This window comes from Monodelphis domestica, chromosome 6, assembly GCF_027887165.1.
Source record: "Monodelphis domestica isolate mMonDom1 chromosome 6, mMonDom1.pri, whole genome shotgun sequence".
Lineage (NCBI taxonomy): Eukaryota > Metazoa > Chordata > Mammalia > Didelphimorphia > Didelphidae > Monodelphis > Monodelphis domestica.
In genome coordinates this window covers 301,084,734-301,104,094 of record NC_077232.1, presented here as the reverse complement: position 1 = coordinate 301,104,094, position 19,361 = coordinate 301,084,734, and the positions used below count along the sequence as shown (strand labels likewise).

General features: G+C 37.3%; 1 long non-coding RNA gene across 3 annotated transcripts in view; it reads right to left on the bottom strand.

Moving 5' to 3' along the window:
* The window catches only part of LOC130455140 (uncharacterized), a 201,170-nt gene that overhangs the window by 181,072 nt on the left and 737 nt on the right, over nt 1-19,361 (bottom strand). The gene's annotated exons all lie outside the window — the stretch shown is intronic.

The window sequence follows — 19,361 nt, the reverse complement described above, 5'->3', positions numbered from 1 at the left end:
TTCATCTGTGAGGTGAATAGTTTCTAAGAGTGCAGCATCCAGATCAAGGGAGACCAGTAGAGTCATCTTGACCTGTGTGGAGCTAAGCAGCTCAGCAGCAGAGAGATCAAGTCAAGGAGCAGAGCTACCCCTCTAACCCCAAAGCCATGACAGTGGCAACATTTGTAAGGGATGTGAGAGAAGAAGATATTAAAACCTTAAAGTTCAAGAAAAAAGGATTGAACATTAGAGTTCTGCAGTTCTGCAGTCAAGAGTTGGGAATTACCTTGGCTAGGTGTTCCCTCCATATCTATCATTGTACTAAGATGGGCTTACTCTAATCCCAAAATTCTGTGTACCGTATTTTGATGGCAGAGTATGCCTTGATTTTATGAATGTGTTACTCTTTTATTCTTTGTATGTTATTTGATTAGAATCTTTGTTAGGAGATAATTGAGAAGGAAGAAAGTAGTTGGTTTGGTGGATTGAAAGCCTGTCCCAGAGATGGGAGCTCCTAGGTTCAAATCTGGCCTCAAACACTTCCCAGCTGTGTGACCCTGGGCAAGTCACTTAACCCCCATTGCCTAGCCCTTACTGCTCTTTTGCCTTAGAACCAAAACACGGTATTGATTTTAAGGCAGAAGTTAAGGGTTCAAAAAAAAAAAAAGCAGAAATACTTTAATCTAATCATATCAGTGCGATATACTACAGGGGCCTCAGGTTATAAAGTATTAAGTGAGGCCCATCCACAAGTGTCCCCCATAGAATATAAGGTATCAGCTACCCCAATAAGTGACATCAGTTGGAGAAAAGCAATGTAAGTTGGGTACAGTGAGACACAGACATGTGGGAGGAGAGAAAGATTACATGATTTTTTATCTCACTATCATCTTTTTAATGGAGTTCCTATAGAAAAGGCTAGAATAAGTTGCTCTCCTGCAATTTTGCATTTATATTTAATGTTGTCTGAATATTAATATTCTGCATAGGTAGATAAAATAATTGATTTTTTGAATTGAATAAAGTGTCCAGATGTAGATACATTTCTATAGGCCCGCTGAAAGCATCTTTGGAAGAGTTCCACCGTTATTATTGTTATTTTTTAATCATAATTATTATAAAAGTAAAAATTCTTCATTTACATGCTGCTTTCCACTTTAAAAATCCTTTATATGCATCCCATTTGATCTGTATAACATTACAAAGGAAATAGCATAGGTAATATTATCCTCAATTTGTAGATGAGGAAATTGAGAATTGGAAAGGATATGACTTGCTCCTAGAAAAACACAATTATATAAGTAGGATCCACTCCATGATTTGTCTCTCCACCAAGAAAAATCTGGAGAAAATGGATTTGTTAAGAGGGTAAAGGTTTTGGAGTCAGAAGACTTCTTATCTGAGCTCTCCTATTTATTACCTGAGTGACCCAGGGGAAGTCAGGTAACATTTCTTAGCCTCAGTTTCTTCAGATGTAAAAGTGAATGGGTTGAAAGAACTAGGTAACACAGGCCTAGAGTCAGGAGAATCTGGGTTCAAATCTGGCTCTGGTTGCCTAGTCCTTGTTGGTCTTTTTTTGTCTTTGAACTGATACTAAAGAAAGTAAGAGTTTAAAAATAATAATAATTAAGTTGGACAAATGACACCAGATGGACTTCCTATTCTAAAGCTATGAAATAATGAAGTTGTAATTTTAAAGGACACCATGAAAGGTTAAATTCATTGCAAATGAGAAATCCCCCACTAGATAACTAAAATATGCTATTGATGGGGAGTTAAGAAATACCTTTCTCTGGAGATTCTTAGGAAAAGGTCAGAGAAACATTCCCTGGTATGTTTCCAAGAAGAATCTGCTAAAAGTCCATCTCTGTAGCCTATGAGACCTAAATGTTTATGATTCTGTGAATTATTGAGAAAGGAAATATTGCTGTTTTTTTGAGAGACACACTTTCGTGTGCAGAAGAAATAGACTTTTTATTTGTTTGTTTCTGGGAATCCCTGCCCCAAGCAAACTAATGTCACATCTTCCTTTACTATCACATAAAACTTCTTTTCAAGGTGTTTCCCAAGATTCTCCTAAATTCTGGCTTACTGTCTTATTGATTCCCTTCCTTCTCATGAATGAGCATCCTGAATTTATTCACAAGAGGTAATTCTAATAATAATAAAAAGAATTTTTAAAAAATTCATTAAAGGGGGGGAGGAAAAGAAAATGATCTTTGTGTCCAGTGAATAATGTATGAAAACGACCAAATAAAATAATGTTTAAAAATTAAAAATAAAATAAAATAAATTCATTAAAGACAAGTTACCATGAAAGGACAAATTACATGCAAATGGTATATGCCACATACTGTCTCAGAATCAGAAAGATTTTGTTTAAAGAACAGGATCAAAATCTTTTCAGTTCTTTTGTAAGAAGCATTTATTAAGCACTCAATCAAATCAACAAGCATTTATTAAGTGCTTAATGTATACCAGGCACTCCCAGGTAAGTGTTGGAGATGATTATAACATTCGGGCACTGTGGTAGGGGCAAAAGATACAAAGATGAAAATAAAACAGACCCAGACCCCAAGAAGTTTACAAACAACTGGAGAGACACCAACAGGACATAATATACAAATGAATTTTAAAAGGAGAGTTATAACAATTGGCGGGATTGAGAAAGACCTCGTGTAAAAGGCAGAATTTGTACTATACTTTGAAGGAGGCCAGGTATGCTATGGAGCAGAAGTTAAAAGAAAAGGAAACACATTCCAGACATGGAAGATCATGGAAGGCACAAAGAAAGGAGATGGGATGTTGGGATATAACACCTAGCAGGCCAGTTTGACTAGAATAACAAATGAATGAAGTATAATGTGATTGAAGACTTGGAGTCTGAAGGAACCTAAGAGATCATCTAGTCCAATAGAGGAAGACCTGAGGCCAAAAGAGGTAAAGGAATTTGCCAAAGGGATTAATATGCTAGAAAAGTAGGTTAGAGCCAACATTCCACTTCTGGCTGTTTTGCTTATGGAATTCATAGAATTATAAACCCTTATTTAAGGAATAATCATAAATGTAAACCACAAAAATGAATTCCCTTAGCAAGGTCTAAACTATATTTCAAAAAGCAGGATCCATACTTCTAGGAAATGAATAGCATACCTGTCCACAGTAATAAGTAATCACTTTTATTCTCATCTTTGTGGTTTTGTTGTTTGTTTTTAGCTTAATAATCACTTCTGAAATTCACGAGCCACTTCTAAAGATGTACCAAAAGGATGTACCTCAAAAGGAAATGAATGATTGGAATGGAAAAGTTGGGTGTGAGATTTTTAATTAAGAAATGACGACACCTAGAAAAAGCTTTCTTTTGGGCAGATGGGTGCCTTGTCTCGACTTGAGGAAATAATTGGAGACAAACACAATAGAGCCTAGTGATAAAGCGAGTCCTCTAGTCCCTCAAGGCTGGCCCTGTAGGAGTAAGAGCTATTAGAGCCAGCACAAGTAGTCCTCCAAGAAACACTCAGCAGCATCCTTTTTTTTACGAAGTTTTCATCAACTCTTTGGATTACCCTTCTCAGTTTCTTTTATGCCCTAAATGTTTCAAGCTTTGACTCATCCGATATCACACCATGGAATAGAGTGTTCCCCTGTAGGTATAACCAAAGAAAACTCTGAACCTGGTAAGGTCCAGGAACCAATTGTTGTGAAAACAGAAACTATTCCCTCTATGGAAAAGTACAGAAAAGCTTCAGAAATGGAGGCCACCATTCTATTTAATGAGCCTGGGTTGCACACCTACATTCCTAGGTTGTGTTCCTAGAGATTCTGGGACTCTGTAGGAAGACAGATGGGACAGTGGTTAGTATGTTGGAATTGGAGCCAGGAAGAAGAGTTCAAATGATGCCTTTGGCACTTTCTAGCTCTGGGGACCTAGATAACCAGCAAAATTCTATCTTTCTCAGAATCCGACAGGCATAATAGTAGTACTGATGTCCCAGAGTTACTGTAAAGTTCAAGGGAGATATCATGTAAAACACTTTGGAAACCTTAAAGCACTAGAAAAATGTTATATAGAGGGGGGCAGCTAGGCAGCTCAGTGGATTGAGAGCCAGGCCTAGAGATAACAGGTCCTGGGTTCAAATTTGAACTCAGATACTTTCTTGTGAGACTCTAGGCAAGTCCCATAACCCCCATTGCCTAGCCCTTACCACTCCTCTGCCTTGAAACCTATACAAAGTATTGATTCTAAGATGGAAGGTAAGGGTTTTAAAAAAAGAAGAAAGAAAAAGAAGGGGCAGATGGGTGGCTTGGTATATTGAGAGATAGACCTAGAGACAAGTGGTCCTGGGTTCCAATTGTGCCTCAGACACTTCATGGCTTTAGAGTTTAGAAGATCTAGTTTCAAATCCTGCTTCTGACACAAACTGATTCTGTGAGCCTGGGCAAGTCAATTCCCTTCTTTAAAAAAACAAACAAACAAAAAAAAGTATCTTGCACCTTAGAATCAATACTACATATTGGTTCTAAGAAGAATGGTAAGGGGTAGGCAATGGGCGTTAAGTGACTTGCCCAGGGTCACACAGCTAGGAAGTGCCCTAGGCTAAATTTATACCCAGGACCTCCCATCTCTAAGCCTAACTGACAATCCATTAAGCCACCCAGATGCACTCTCAATTTCCTTCTCAATGTGTCAATTGACTCTTGAAGACTTTGATTTGCAGAGCAGGTGAATTAGATACTTCACTAGCTGATTATCTTTTCAAAAAACTATTGAAAATATCTAACAAAACAAATAAACCAAAAACCTCCTCAAATTCCCAAGAAATGGAGGTTTTCTCTCTACACTCACCCCAACTATTAGCCAATTCTACCAGTTTCTCTAAAGATTTTTCATGTTCATTATCTCCAAAGCCCCCATGCTGTTATCTCAGCACAATTTAGCAGCTTAGAAAAGAGGAAAGGCCTTAGCAATACACAGAAAGATTGAGCACAGGAAATTCAGGAGCTCAAAGGCTTTTTGACTCCTGGCACCAGATATGTGAATCAATGAAGTCCCATCAGCCTTTCCTTCTTTTCCTTTTTTTAAAATATATAAATCCTTACCTTCTGTCTTAGAGTCAATACTGTGTATTGGTTCCAAGGCAGAAGAGAGGTAAGGGCTAGGCAATGAGGGTTAAGTGACTTGCCCAGGGTCACGCAGCTGAGACGTGTCTGAGGCCAGATTTGGACCTAGGACCTCCCATCTCCAGACCTGTCTCTCAATCCACTGAGCCACCCAGCTGCCAAATGAAAATTACAACTGAGAGAAGTTGGTAAAGAAAGGCAGAAGAGATCTGAAAGTCCGCATCCTCTTCAGCTGCATAAGAGTGGGGATGTCTATATTCTGAAATGAACAACTGGCCCCCAAAAGTGAAAGCCAATGCCTTTGTATTCTCTAGGCTTATCCCAATGGGATAGAGAGGAGGCATCCAGGATGTGGGGCAACTTTCTGAATTCTAGGTCTACTGTTTCCTCTTTTTCCTTCTCTCTCCTGAATTTTTCTGCTTTCCCTTTCTCTAAAACGTGTTCATATCCAGAGCTTCCCACCAGTTCTACAAATTCTCCCCACCTCCCAATGTATCCAGAGTGTGCCCTCCTGGCAAGCACAGTTATGTGTGGGAAGAATGAGGCTCCTAGGAGGCACATATTGTGCCGCACCACAGGTATTTTTCTTTCCTTTCAATACTCATCTTTAGGCTACCACCCCAATCACCCAGGAGTGCTCCAAAACTACTCCATGTCACCGAATCAAACTCCCAGTGTATTATGGAAATGGATGAGAAATGTTCAATTTCTTCCTTTCCTGTATCCACTTACCTCATCCCACCACACCTCCTTGGACTACCGAGGAAGCATTTCTTTTCCTCAGTCATATAATATAAAAATAAAAGCAGTTCTGGCTTTAGAATAGTTAAAGTTCAGCAAAAAACAAAACAAAACAAAACCCACCAATTTGTGGTGTGAATGGCTGTGAATTTGCAAATTGAGGAGGACTTTTTCCCCCCATTTTCAAGAGGATATTTCTCCTACATGGCCATAGACAGAGCTCTAGACACAAGAGGCACCTTCTCTATGTGTGTTGGACTGAATTAAATGGCAGAACCTAAGAAGTGGGGTTCAAATTAGACTTGGGTGAAGAGCTGATATCCGTTGCTGTTCTTGCTAATAGGAACTTTGCCACACTCCACCAGCAGTCACTCAGCCTTGGCCAACACTCCTCAATCTAAAGTCATGAAGGCGTTGCTTGATACAGTAAATCTTCAAAGTATGTCCTGGCAGAATCGTGTACTAAGAGGCCAAAGGAACGGGGATATTGAAAGTTCGTTTCCATGCTAATTTTTGGACTACGAGAGATAAAGTGACTTGCCAAGGGAACTATTACGTAATTGGACTAGAAAAGTAGCCAAGAGTCAACATGTGTTAAGGGGTATAGAACGCCCTGCCTCAAATGTCTCTCTACTCTAATCTATGCTGCACACCGCTAACTCGGGATTTTTTTTCTTAACCTCAGGTCTGATCATGTCACTCTCTACTAAATTAACTCCAGAGCATTCAGGTTCAAATATAAATTCCTCTGTCTTCACAATTTGGCACCTTCCTGCTTACCTAGCCTCTTATACACTACTCTGTTTGACACAGTTGATCATCCAGTTGTCCTGCCCTATGTACTGTTTCACCTATCTCCCATATCCCTACCTTTACCATAGCTTTCCTTCATTCTTTAAATGCCCTTCTTCCTTCTTCAACCCTTAAAATTCCTGCTTTCCTGTGAAATTCAATACCCTCTCTGCCAAAACTACGTTGTATTCATTTTTTCAAAATTCCTTCAAGGCAGCTAGAGGGCACAATGGATAGAGCAGTGCATCTGACTTGAGTTCAAATCAAACCACAAACATTTGCTAGTTGTAATCCTAGACAAGTCATTTAACCTATGTTTGTCTCAGTTTCCTCATTTGTAAAATATGGATAATTATTTACCTCCCAGCATTTACCTCCCAGAGTTGTTGTGAGGATCAGATAAAATATTTATAAAGGATTTAGCACAGAAAATGGCTTATAATAGGTATTTAATAAATATGTATTGCTTTCCTTCCTTTTTTGCCAATGCCGTCTACAAACTATCAGTGAAATTATAGACCTACTTTCTATTCCAATCTCATGCAAACGATACATACTTGTATGTGTGATGTGCAAGGGGTGTTCAAAGAGGACCAGCATCTTTGGTGTGAGACCAGAGTTCTGGGCACTGTGGCACCACCTAGCTGCCCAGGGAAGACCAGCATCTCAGGGGGAGGACACCTCTTGTGTCCATCCGTCTCTCTCTCAGGGATGCTCTAAGAAGCCCTAGCATGTGGCACAGATGCACCATGGTAAAACGATCTCTGCAGACAGACTAAACCAAGTTGAGGTTAACTGGCAAGCCTCAAACTTGTTAGTTAGTCTACCAAAAGCATGTGAAAAGTTTTCTATTTCATATTACTTCATATTTCAACTAACTTCAGTCTTGCATGTTGTCATATGACCTATCCTTTATTTGGTAAAGAAGAGCCATAATCCAATATGGCACTATTCCCAAGGGGCTATAAAACTGTGTACATCAGTCTTGTAATATCACTACGGGGTCTGTATCTCAAAGAGATAACAAAAGAGGGCGGGGATGCTGGTGCAAAATATTTCTAACAGCTCTTTTTGTGGTGGCAAAGAATTAGAGATTGAGAAGTTGCCCATCAATTGGGGAATGGCTGAACAAATACTGCCATATGATGGTGATGGAATACTATAAAAGGAATGAACAGGATGGTTTCAGAAAGAGCTGGAAAGGCCTACATGAACTGATGCAGAATGAAATGAGCAGAACCAGGAGAACACCATACACAGTATGTGAAACATTATGGGATGATCAGCTGAAAAAGCCTTAGTTACTCGCAGCAAAACAATGATCCAGGCAATTCTGAAGGACTTGTGACAAAGACTGTGATCCATCACCAGAAAAAGAACTATTGGAGTCAGATGCAGATCAAAGCATATGATTTTTCTCATTAATCTATACTTTTATTTTGGGGTTTTGGCTTTGTAGGAGTATTCTCTTATAACAATGACCAGTTTAGAAGTATGTTTTACATGATAATACATGTATAACCTAAATCAAATTTATTACCATCTCCAAGAGGGGAATGGGAAGGGAGATGAGAAACCATTTGGATCTTATAATTTTGGAAAATGTATGTTGGAAATTGTTATTAAATGTAATTGGGAAAATATCTTTGAATCAAAATAAACAAAATTTTAAAAAGAATAGCCACAATCAAGCAGATCATTCCATAAATTTTCCTCCTTTAGTTTTCCTTTTGATGTCTTTTAATATGAAGGTCAAATATTCATATTTATTTTATACTTACAATGATATATGTTGTAAGATGAGTGTCTAAACTAGAAATTTCAAACTTGGATCTCTCTAATTTTTGGATCTGTATTTTTTATAACTTAATTTCATTACAATTTCTTTCCTTTGTAATGCAATATATTTTATTTTGTTCATGTAAAAATATTATTATTAGAAGGGATCAGTAGGCTTAGTCAGACTGCCAGAATGGTCTATCATGCACACATACCCCTAATCTACACCTGCCCTGATCTGCCCCACACTATTAGCCAATAATTTTTTTTTTTAAATTCTTACCTTTCATTTTAGAATCAATACTGTCTACTGGTTCTAAGACAGAAGAGCAGTAAGGGGGAAGCAAAGGTGGTTAAGTGATTTGCCCAGGATCAGACAGCTGGGAAGTGTCTGAGGCCAGATTTGAATCTAGGACCTCCTGTCTCTATACCTGGCTCTCAATCCAATGAGCCACCTAACTGCCCCCAACAAATATTTTTTAACCATTATTTGCCAGGCACTGATCTTGTTTAGAGAGACACACACACACACAAAAAGGCAATAAGCACAGTCCCTGTCCTCAAGAAGCTTACATTCTAATAGAAAGATAGCATGTAAATAATTGTCCATACAAAGTATAAATGGAATAGATGGAAGGTAATCTCAGAAAAGAAGACACCAACTTCAGGGAAGGACTTCCTTCCTTGAGCTGTGTAAAACAAACAAACAAAAAAACCTAATAGCCAAATTCTTGTCAATTGTTCCAGCAGTTATTCTCCAAATCATTTCTTTTCTTAGATTTATTAACAATTGAATAACTGAGTTTGATTGCATCTGAATCCTGCTCATCTAGTCTGATCTTCTTTTCTCTTTTCTTCTCAAGCACCAAATGGTGGACTTTTAATACAATTAGCATTTTAGAAATCTCATTCCCTCTTTATTTTTCTCTGTCCACATTTTTTACTAATTCTCTTAATATTCTGAACCTTTTGTTAATTTTAACTTCTTCTCTCACTGATCTGAAGAAAATGGGTATAGGCAATTCCAGCCATGAAATGCAAACTTTCAGACCCTTATAAGATAAATCAAAGAATCCGTGACCTAAAGCTGGATTGGACCCTAGAAGTCATCCAGTCAAACTTTCTCATTTCATAGATAATGAAACTGAGACCCAGGGAGATTAAAATAGTAGCCCAAAATAATATTGATATTATTGGCATTAGTCGATAATAATAAGTGTTAAAGGTGAAATTAGAACCCCATTCTCTGACTCTAAAACTAGAGATCTTTCTATTATCCTACCCTGCCTCCAATAAAAGCTCTTCCTTGATAATTTAGTTGATGTGATACTATATCTGCACATTTAATTTTCTTATTATCACTGTTCCTATTATTTTGATATGGCCCATTCATGAGCAATGAAAATGTTTCCCAAAAAATTCATTTAAAAATAAAATTTCATTAAATTGTTTTATTTACATATCTTTCATAAAACTATCACAATGATATTCCTAAAATATGGATCAGACCTTGACTCAATAAAATCTAAGTGTTCTTTAATCACTATAGAATAAAAAATACATACCTCTCTATTTAGCACTTAAGGTTCTTTACAATCTACCCCTAATTATCTTTCCAGATTTATTAAATATTTCTTTCTTACATTCTATCCAAACTACCCTTCTTGCTCTTCCTTACACATGTTATTATCTCCCTACTTTATCTGTACCTTTGTACAATGTGGAAAGGAAACAAGACTGACAGTTGGAGGGGGAAGGGGCAACTGAGAGTGGCAGTTGGGTATTGTGACTAGCACTTCCTTCCTGCCGGGCTTTTCTTCCTTCCTGGTGTTGGAGGGAGGAGCTTGTTCAGCCCAATCTGGTGTGGTGTACCTCTTCTTGGTTCAGCCCAAAGATTCAGGCCCAATTTTTCTGAAAGCTAGAACTGTTCTTGTTTGCTTTCTGTCTACTGCTAAGATTCTGAATTAGACAAAGCGAGGACAGATATAGAGTAGATGGGAGTGGGAGAAACCCTCCTCCAGCCAGTGGCCTCAGCTCCAAAGGCTGAGGAAAAAACTTCAATCCCAACTAGTTATTAAACTTTATATTATTTGAATTTGTAGTCAGATAAGTGGACTATCTTTTCTCTGCATAGAGGGAGTTGAACATCCATTCAGACATTCAATGACAAACAGTCCTTATAGGACCCCTGCTGCTTCCTCTTGGCAGGGGGCATCTCTCTCCTTTGCCTCACCAGCAGCAATATTCCCTCTCTCCCCTCAACTTGTCCATACCCTGCTACAAACCTTCCATTATCTCCCATTTTTCCAATCCCCCATATCTTTTCCCAATAAATATTACAATAAGCAGACCCCCAGCCCTCAAGTCTAGAATGCAGTTCTTCTCATTGATGCCTCTTAGAATTTCTAGTTTCCTTTAGAATACTATCATCCAATAACATGAGACTTTTTTCATTCCTGAAGCTTAGTGCCTTCTTTCCAACAAAAAAAAGTTTTAATTATTTTGTAGGCATTATGTATACATGTATATATCATACACATGTGTGTATGTTATTTATGTATATGTGCATAATTATCTATATATACACACAAAGTGTAACAGTTAAAATTTAGGGAAACTGAGGCAGGGTAGAAATTAGTTTCTCTCTGCAAGGAGTATTATATTTTAGAGGTTTATTTAAGATTAAGAACTTAAGAATATACAAGTAAGAAAAGCACGTGTCTAGGCCAGAGAGAGAGGCCTAGACAACCTCTCCTACATCATGAAAGACCCATCTGCTTACAAACGGAAACAGGAAAGAAAAGAGAGGCCCAGAAGTCTTTCCAATCAAGTTAAATACCCCATCTCGATCTTGGCCCAGGTGAGAATTCAGTGATATTACAAAGCATTCTGGGGAAGTAGAGCAAGGACTTCTAGGGATTGAAGTCCTGGATTCAAGTCTCCATTTTTACAAAAGAGAGAGATATTGAAGGAGAAAGAAGAAAGAGAGGAGGTAGGGGGCAGGGAAGAAGGAAGAGATTTGGTATTCCTTAATATAATGAAAATTTCTTGAAGTGAAGGCAGTGATTATTCATTATTATCTTTGTATACATGGCACATCATCAGATACATGGTACCTAATATTTTTTAAAACAATATTTTATTTGAACATTTCCAAGCATTATTCATTAGAGACACAGATCATTTTCTTTTCCTCCCCCCCCCCATAGCCGACACGTAATTCCACTGGGTATCACATGTTTTCTTGATTTAAACCCATTGCTATGTTGATAATATTTGCATTAGAGTGTTCATTTAGAGTCTCTCCTCTGTCATGTCCCCTCAACCCCTGTAGTCAAGCAGTTGCTTTTCCTCGGTGTTTCTACTCCCACAGTTTGTCCTCTGCTCATGGATAGTGTTTTTCTCCTAGATCCCTGCAGATTGTTCAGGGCCATTGCATTGCCACCAATGGAGAAGTCCATTATCTTTGATGGTATCACAGTGTATCAGTCTCTGTGTACAATGTTCTCCTGGTTCTGCTCCTCTTGCTCTGCATCACTTCCTGGAGGTTGTTCCAGTCTCCATGGAATTCCTCCACTTTATTATTCCTTTTAGCACAATAGTATTCCATCAGCAACATATACCACAATTTGTTCAGCCATTCCCCAATTGAAGGGCATTGCCTCATTTTTCAACTTTTGGCCACCACAAAGAGCACAGCTATGAATATTCTTGTACAAGTCTTTTTCCTTATTATCTCTTTGGGGTACAAACCCAGTAGTGCTATGGCTGGATCAAAGGGCAGACAGTCTTTTAGTGCCCTTTGGGCATAGTTCCAAATTGCCCTCCAGAATGGTTGGATCAATTCACAACTCCACCAGTAATGAATTAATGTCCCTACTTTGCCACATCCCCTCCAGAATTCACTGCTTTCTTCTGCTGTCATGTTAGCCAATCTGATAGGTGTGAGGTGATACCTCAGAATTGTTTTGATATGCATCTCTCTGATTATAAGATTTAGAACACTTTTTCATGTGCTTATTAATAGTTTTGATTTCTTTATCTGAAAACTGCTTATTCATGCCCCTTGCCCATTTACCAATTGGAGAATGGCTTGATTTTTTGTACAATTGATTTAGCTCTTTGTAAATTTGAGTAATTAAGCCTTTGTCAGAGGTTTTTATGAAGATTGTTTCCTCATTTTGTTGCTTCCCTTCTGATTTTAGTTATATTGGTTTTGTTTGTACAAAAGCTTTTTAATTTGATGTAGTCGTAATTATTTATTTTACATTTTGTGTCTCTTTCTATGTCTTGCTTGGTTTTAAAGTCTTTCCCTTCCCAAAGGTCTGACATGTATACTATTCTGTGTTTGCCTAATTTACTTATAGTTTCCTTCTTTATGTTCAAGTCATTCACCCATTTTGAATTTATCTTGGTGTAGGGTGTGAGGTGTTGATCAATTCCTAATCTCTCCCACACTGTCTTCCAATTTTCCCAGCAGTTTTTATCAAATAGTGGATTTTTGTCCCAAAAGCTGGGATCTTTGGGTTTATCGTATACTGTCTTGCTGAGGTCACTTGCCCCAAGTCTATTCCACTGATCCTCCTTTCTGTCTCTTAGCCAGTACCAAATTGTTTTGATGCCTGCTGCTTTGTAATATAGTTTGAGATCTGGGACTGCAAGGTCCCCTTCCTTTGTACTTTTTTTTTTCATTATTTCCCTGGATATCCTTGATCCTTTGTTATTCCAAATGTACTTTGTTATGCTTTTTTGGTACCTAATATCTTTAAAGTACTTGTTGATTTATTGAATTGAGAATCAAATCAAATCAAATCAAATCAAAAAATATAAAAAACAGGCTTGGGACCTTTGTATCTAATTATTTTCCTCTCTGGGCACTATTAACTTAAATATGTCTATCTTTACTACCCAGATCCAGAGAACCATCCCTTGAAACAAAGAATAAAATAGAAAGATCCAAAAGACAAATCTGTTTTTCCACCACTCCTCCAATATTGATTATTCCCAACTTTTGCCTTATTTCCTAATTTGTTGAGCATGCAATGAAACTTCTGGATTGTTTTGAATTGTATTTCTTGAATTATTAGCTATTTGTTCTATTCTATCATATGGTTGCTAACAGTTTGAAAAAATATTTTAAAATGCATTTTATTCTCCTCCATGAGTAATTAAAAATAGTGCTTCTGAGCTGCCTAACCCCTTTGCAGTTAATTAGTTGAGGGTTCCAAAGCTGAGACTGCAGCCTATTCAGTGGCCTCTAGACCCTGCCATCTATTTAGTGGTAAATATATATGCATATGTTTATTTTATATTTTTATTATTATATTATATAATTTATATATATATACATATATATGTATATTTCAAACTATCAACAACCATATGATAGAATGGTCCAAATGGCTAATAATAGAGATATACAATTCATAGGAATGCTGAAATTTCATTTCATGTTTTACAAGTTAGGGAATACCACAAAAGGTGGGAATAATTAATATTGTTGGGGTTATCGAAAGACAGATCCAATAATACAATTTGGGAGAGTCTTTTTTTTTCTTTTGTATATTTCTTTTTTATTCTTATAAGGGATGGTTCTTTGGGTCAAGGAAAACCATGGAAAAGTGACTTACATGAAATTATGAAGAATGAAATGGGTAGAACCAAGAGAACATATAGAACAATAGAACTAAGAAAAAATAGCAACAGAAATATTTTTCAAAGAATGACTTGTATATGTCCACCTCCAGAGAAAGAGCTAATAAACAGAAACATGAAAGATATAATTTTACATACATATGTAGCTTTTTGTCAAATGATGCCTTCTCTAATTGGAGGGGGTGGGAGGGAGTTACCTGGGTATTTTAATTAACAAACAAATAATTTTAAATTTTAAAAATGCCACTTAGCAGTAGTGGCACAGAAGTCTTATATGTTTATTTTCATTTTCTATGTTTATCAGATATCTAATTCTTTTCAGGAAGCTTACATCTCAATCTTGAAGGAGCTTCAGAAACCATGTAATCCTACCTTCTTACTTTGTAGAGGAGGAAACTGAGGCCCAGGCAAATTAAGTGACTTTCTCAACATCATGCAGAGAATAAATGTTAGAGGCAGGATTTAAAAGGAGGTTCTCTGAGTTTAGAGTCAATGTTCTTCTTACTATCCCATGATATTTAAAGGAAAGGTTTTTTCCTGCTTCACAAATTCCATTTTTTAGTAGTTTTATTTTGTTGCTTTGTGATTTTAATGAGGAAAAAAGCTATGTTTACACGTACTAATTAAAATATGCATTACTTGCTTTGTATTCCCATCCAATTAAGTTTTATGGCCTAGGTTTACCTGACTGACTGGAATATACATTTGTCTGCACTGAGATCCTAATATTTCCCATCAGACCTGTTAGTGAACTTCTATTATTTGAGATTTACAATATAAGTGCATGGCCCAGATCCTATATGTGTTGACAAGGACAAGTTATAGGCAGGATTTTGTGGTATTGACAGTCCTTAGCAAGAAACAGACATTTTTTCACATCAGATTTAACAACTCCAAGCCCTCTCAGAGGTCTAGAATGCCTCCATCCTCACTTCCCCGTCTTAGGACTCCTCAATTCCTTCAAAGCTCTGCTTAAACACCACCTCCAATAACAGGCCTTTCCTGATCTCTCTCCCCAATTGGTAGCACTTCCCACAATGAACAACAAATGTATACAACTTTGTATGTACTTATTTATTACTTGTCGGTGTACATATTTCTCTGAATAGCATATAAGCTACTTGAGGATAGGAAGTGTATTATTTTTGACTTCATATTCCCAGCCCCTCACATGAAACCTGTCTACATAGAAGACAATCAATTATTGATGTCTTACATGAATTCGTGAATAAATCTGGTAATCACTGTATCCTGTTTATAGATATTCCCCAAGTTTAGCGATTGTTGGAGAAAAGGCTTTCAGTCATCCAGAAAGAGAACCTCAGCAACAACCCTTGTTCCAAAAACCATATTAGTGGGATGACAAACAGCTGTTGAAACAGAGGGAGACCAACAATAACATTTGGGAAAATTCCATTTGTAATCCAAACCAACTCTTTGAAAGAATGGAAAGAAGGATCCCCATGCATTAAAATAAGTAACATCAGCTATGGTTTGACAGAAGATCTTGAGGTTGGGAAAAGTCTATGTGGGCTCTGTGAGAAAACTGAGCAAAGGGGATATGTCCAATAAAGCTGAAAATTGTACCCTGGAATCCACAGTTAGTGTATGAATTCACTGATCTCCACGGAACATGAAATGAATTATCTGCTGGCTTTTCGGCTCATGCTTAGTAAGCAGAATGGGGAGAAGCTGTTTACAAACTTATAAAAAGGAAAAAATGAGTGGAGAAAGAAATATTTTTTCAGCAGATTCAGAAAAAGAATTATATATAACTCAAAAAAAAAATTTTAATGTTTACACAGCTCTGACCTGCTATCTCCAATTGAAAAAAAAGGGGGGGGGGGAGGTGGCGAGGATTGATCTTTGTTTAGTCCATAGGAATTCTATTTAAAAAAAAAGAAATCAATTTAGGAGTTGACAGGCATCATTCAAATTTAAGTTAAATAAAAATGCAAACCCTATTACACTCAGACTGAGCTACAACTGAAGGATTATTGGATAAATGTAAAACTAGAGAAGATCTTAGACATAAAATAGTCCAATCCCTTCATTTTGTAGATGGGTAAACTGGGGCCCAGGGTAACTTATCCAAGGGTGCACACAATTAATAAAGTGTCCAAGATAGGCTTTTTATCTCAGAGCCATTGACCATAGAACCAGGTCTCTCTCCCTCATACCTAGGAAACCATTCCTTTCTCTCAGAGAGAAGTCACTCCCAGAATCACAAAATCACAGTTGGAAGGGAGTCAAACAGTCCAATCCATACCTAAGAATCTCTGGGACAACATACTGGTGAGTGTCACCCAGCCTTTGTTTGAAAAACTTCAATGTGGGTAATTCATTAGTTCCAAGGGAAGCCCATTCCACTTTGGAATAATTCTGTTTCAAAGTTTTTGCTTATATTAAGTCTAACTTCCTCTTTTTTCCCCACTGACTCTGGGTCTGCGTAGCAGGATCAATCAGTCCACTAATCAATCAATGAGCAAGCCTTCTCTGGCTTCCTTCTTTACAAAGGTGGAATACTAAGTACGTGAAACATTTCATATACCGTCAAACTTGGCTGCAGATTAGTTTGTGCTTAATTGCTTTTTTCCTTCTTTTTATCTTTCAGTACGTGTATGACACTCAATGGACAGAGAAAAGGGGAAGTGAAATATTTAGAAATGAAAGTAATAAAAACAAAAGATATTAACATTTTTAAATCAACAAGCATGAAATTTCCATATGGAGAGATAGATAGATACTATTATGTCCCAGACTTCTGCTGGCACTGAGGATGCAAACATAAACAGTCCCTGATGTCAAAGAGCTTCTATTCTATCCAAAAAGGCAAAATGTGCAAATATAAGTCTTTTAGTCAATCAATCAAAAAATCACCCAACCACAATTAAAGTAACTAACAACATACTGTGGTAATAATACTAACTTATCTGGTGAGAACATTTCTGCTGAATCAATCACTCAGTCAAAGGCATCAGACTAGTGTATACTTTGTCAGAAATAGAAAACCCCCAAAGGTCTTCAAACAAAGAGCAAGCTAACTGGCCAAGAAGTATTTGAGTACCATGCAGCTTCAAGAAAGGAGAACAAGTTCCTAAGAGGGAATTTCTTGGGAATATGGGAGGAGGAAAGCATCTTTCTTCTCCCCACTCCTTTAATAAAGGAAAATGAGGGGGTAAGACAGTTCAGATTTCTCATTAGTATTCTAGCAGTATCCCCAGAATAGTAGTAGTTACTAGTGGCTGTGTCTACATTGAAAGCCATAGACAAACTAGACAAAGAAAGGAAAAATAGTTTCAGGACTTTCTAAGAACACAATTACAAATCTACATCATGACTAAGAGGATACTACAAAGGGGAGAAAAGAACTTCTATCATCTAAAAACTATGGATTTAGGGGCAGCTATGTAGCTCAGGGAATAGAAAACCAGGTCTAGAAATGAGAGGTTTTAGGTTCAGATCTGGCCTCAAATATATACTAGATGTGTGAGTCTAGGCAAGTCACTTAAGTCCTGCCTAGCCCTTGACCCTCTTCTGCTTTGGGAAAGAAGAAAGAAAGAAAGAAAGAAAGAAAGAAAGAAAGAAAGAAAGAAAGAAAGAAAGAAAGAAAGAAAGAAAGAAAGAAAGAAAGAAAGAAAGAAAGAAAGAAAGAAAGAAAGAAAGAAAGAAAGAAAGAAAGAAAGAAAGAAAGAAAGAAAGAAAGAAAGAAAGAAAGAAAGAAAGAAAGAAAGAAAGAAAGAAAGAAAGAAAGAAAGAAAGAAAGAAAGAAATGGGAGGTATCATAAGGGGAAGCAAGAAAGCTAATTTGATTGAAATTATAAAGTATAAGGAGAGGGATAATAGAAAATAATTCTAGAAAAATAAGTTGAATCCAGATTATGAATGATTTTAAATAACAAAGAGAAGGGAGATATATTTTACCCTAAAGATAAAAGGGAGCCACTGGAGTTTACTGAGCAAAATAGTGACATGGTCAGGCTTATGACTTAAGAAAATTACTTTGGCAGTTGAATAAAGGATGAAGGAGAGAAGATCGCAGGATTGTGTATTTAGAGCTGGAAATGATTTAGGGCATCTTTTGGGATCCTACTCCTAGAGGATACTAAGGATGCTCTTGGAGGTAGGTGCTGTTATTATCTCCATTTAACAATTGAGGGAACTGACAGAGGGAAACAGAGATCAGGTGACTTAGTGATGTCACAGAGCTAGTGTGAGAAGCCATACATGAATTCTGATCTTTCTAACTCCAGGACCAGTGTTCAATCTACTGTCACCTTGCGGCTTCTAAGAGAAGGGGATATGTGTAGAAGATAAAGGCTTTGCAATTAATTGGATGTGTGGAATGAGAGCAAATAAAAGGTCAAGAATGAATGTAAGGTTGAAAACCTAAAAGGAAAATGAGTCCCTTGACAGTAATAGGGAAAAGAGGCATAGGTTTGGGGGACAAGATAATGAACTATGCTTTAGACATGTTACATTTGAGGTGTCTATGGGACATATTTAAAATATCCAATTGGTGTGGTTGTAGGCTGAAAATGGGGACCTATAAGTCATCTTCATGGAGGTGATAATTAAATCTATGGAAGCTGATGTTACCAAAAGAAAGTACAAAATCAAGAGAAGAATGCCAGGAGAGAGACTTTTAAGTACACCCAGAGTTACCATATGAGTGGTGACATCATAAAGGCAATAGACAAATGTATGGTGAGCTATCATATACCAAGGGAGAATCGTGTTGCAGAAGCATAGCAAGGTTAGCCCATTTTCCAAGTGACCAACCTTTCAAGTACTCCAGGTGAAACATCCCTAGTTTCCATATCCAACTCTCATATGACAAAATCTTGAGTCCCTCCCTCTGGACATGCTATACCTTATCCACATCACTCTGAAATGCATTTCCCATAACTGAACACAATTCTTCAGATATGGGTGGTCTGATGAACTCGGAGAACAGGATTAATAACTCCCTGGTTCTAAAGAGGAGGTATCAGAGATAATTCTAGATCAGATCTTGAAGTAAATAAATCACTTTCTGTTATCTAACTGTGCCTTATGACCACCTCTGTCTCCGTCTCTATCTCTCTCAGAGTCTTTATCTCTGCTAGATGTCTCTTTCTCTACCCCCACTCTCTCCTCCCTTCTTTATCTCCCTACATCCTACCTTCTGCCAAAAAAAAAAAGGAAAGAAAGAAAATTAAAAGGCCTAAACCAGAAGAAAGAATATATAACTATTTTTGAAGTGTCTCAGCAGATTTTGCCAACAATGTTTCACAAACTCTGGAAACCCATTCTTC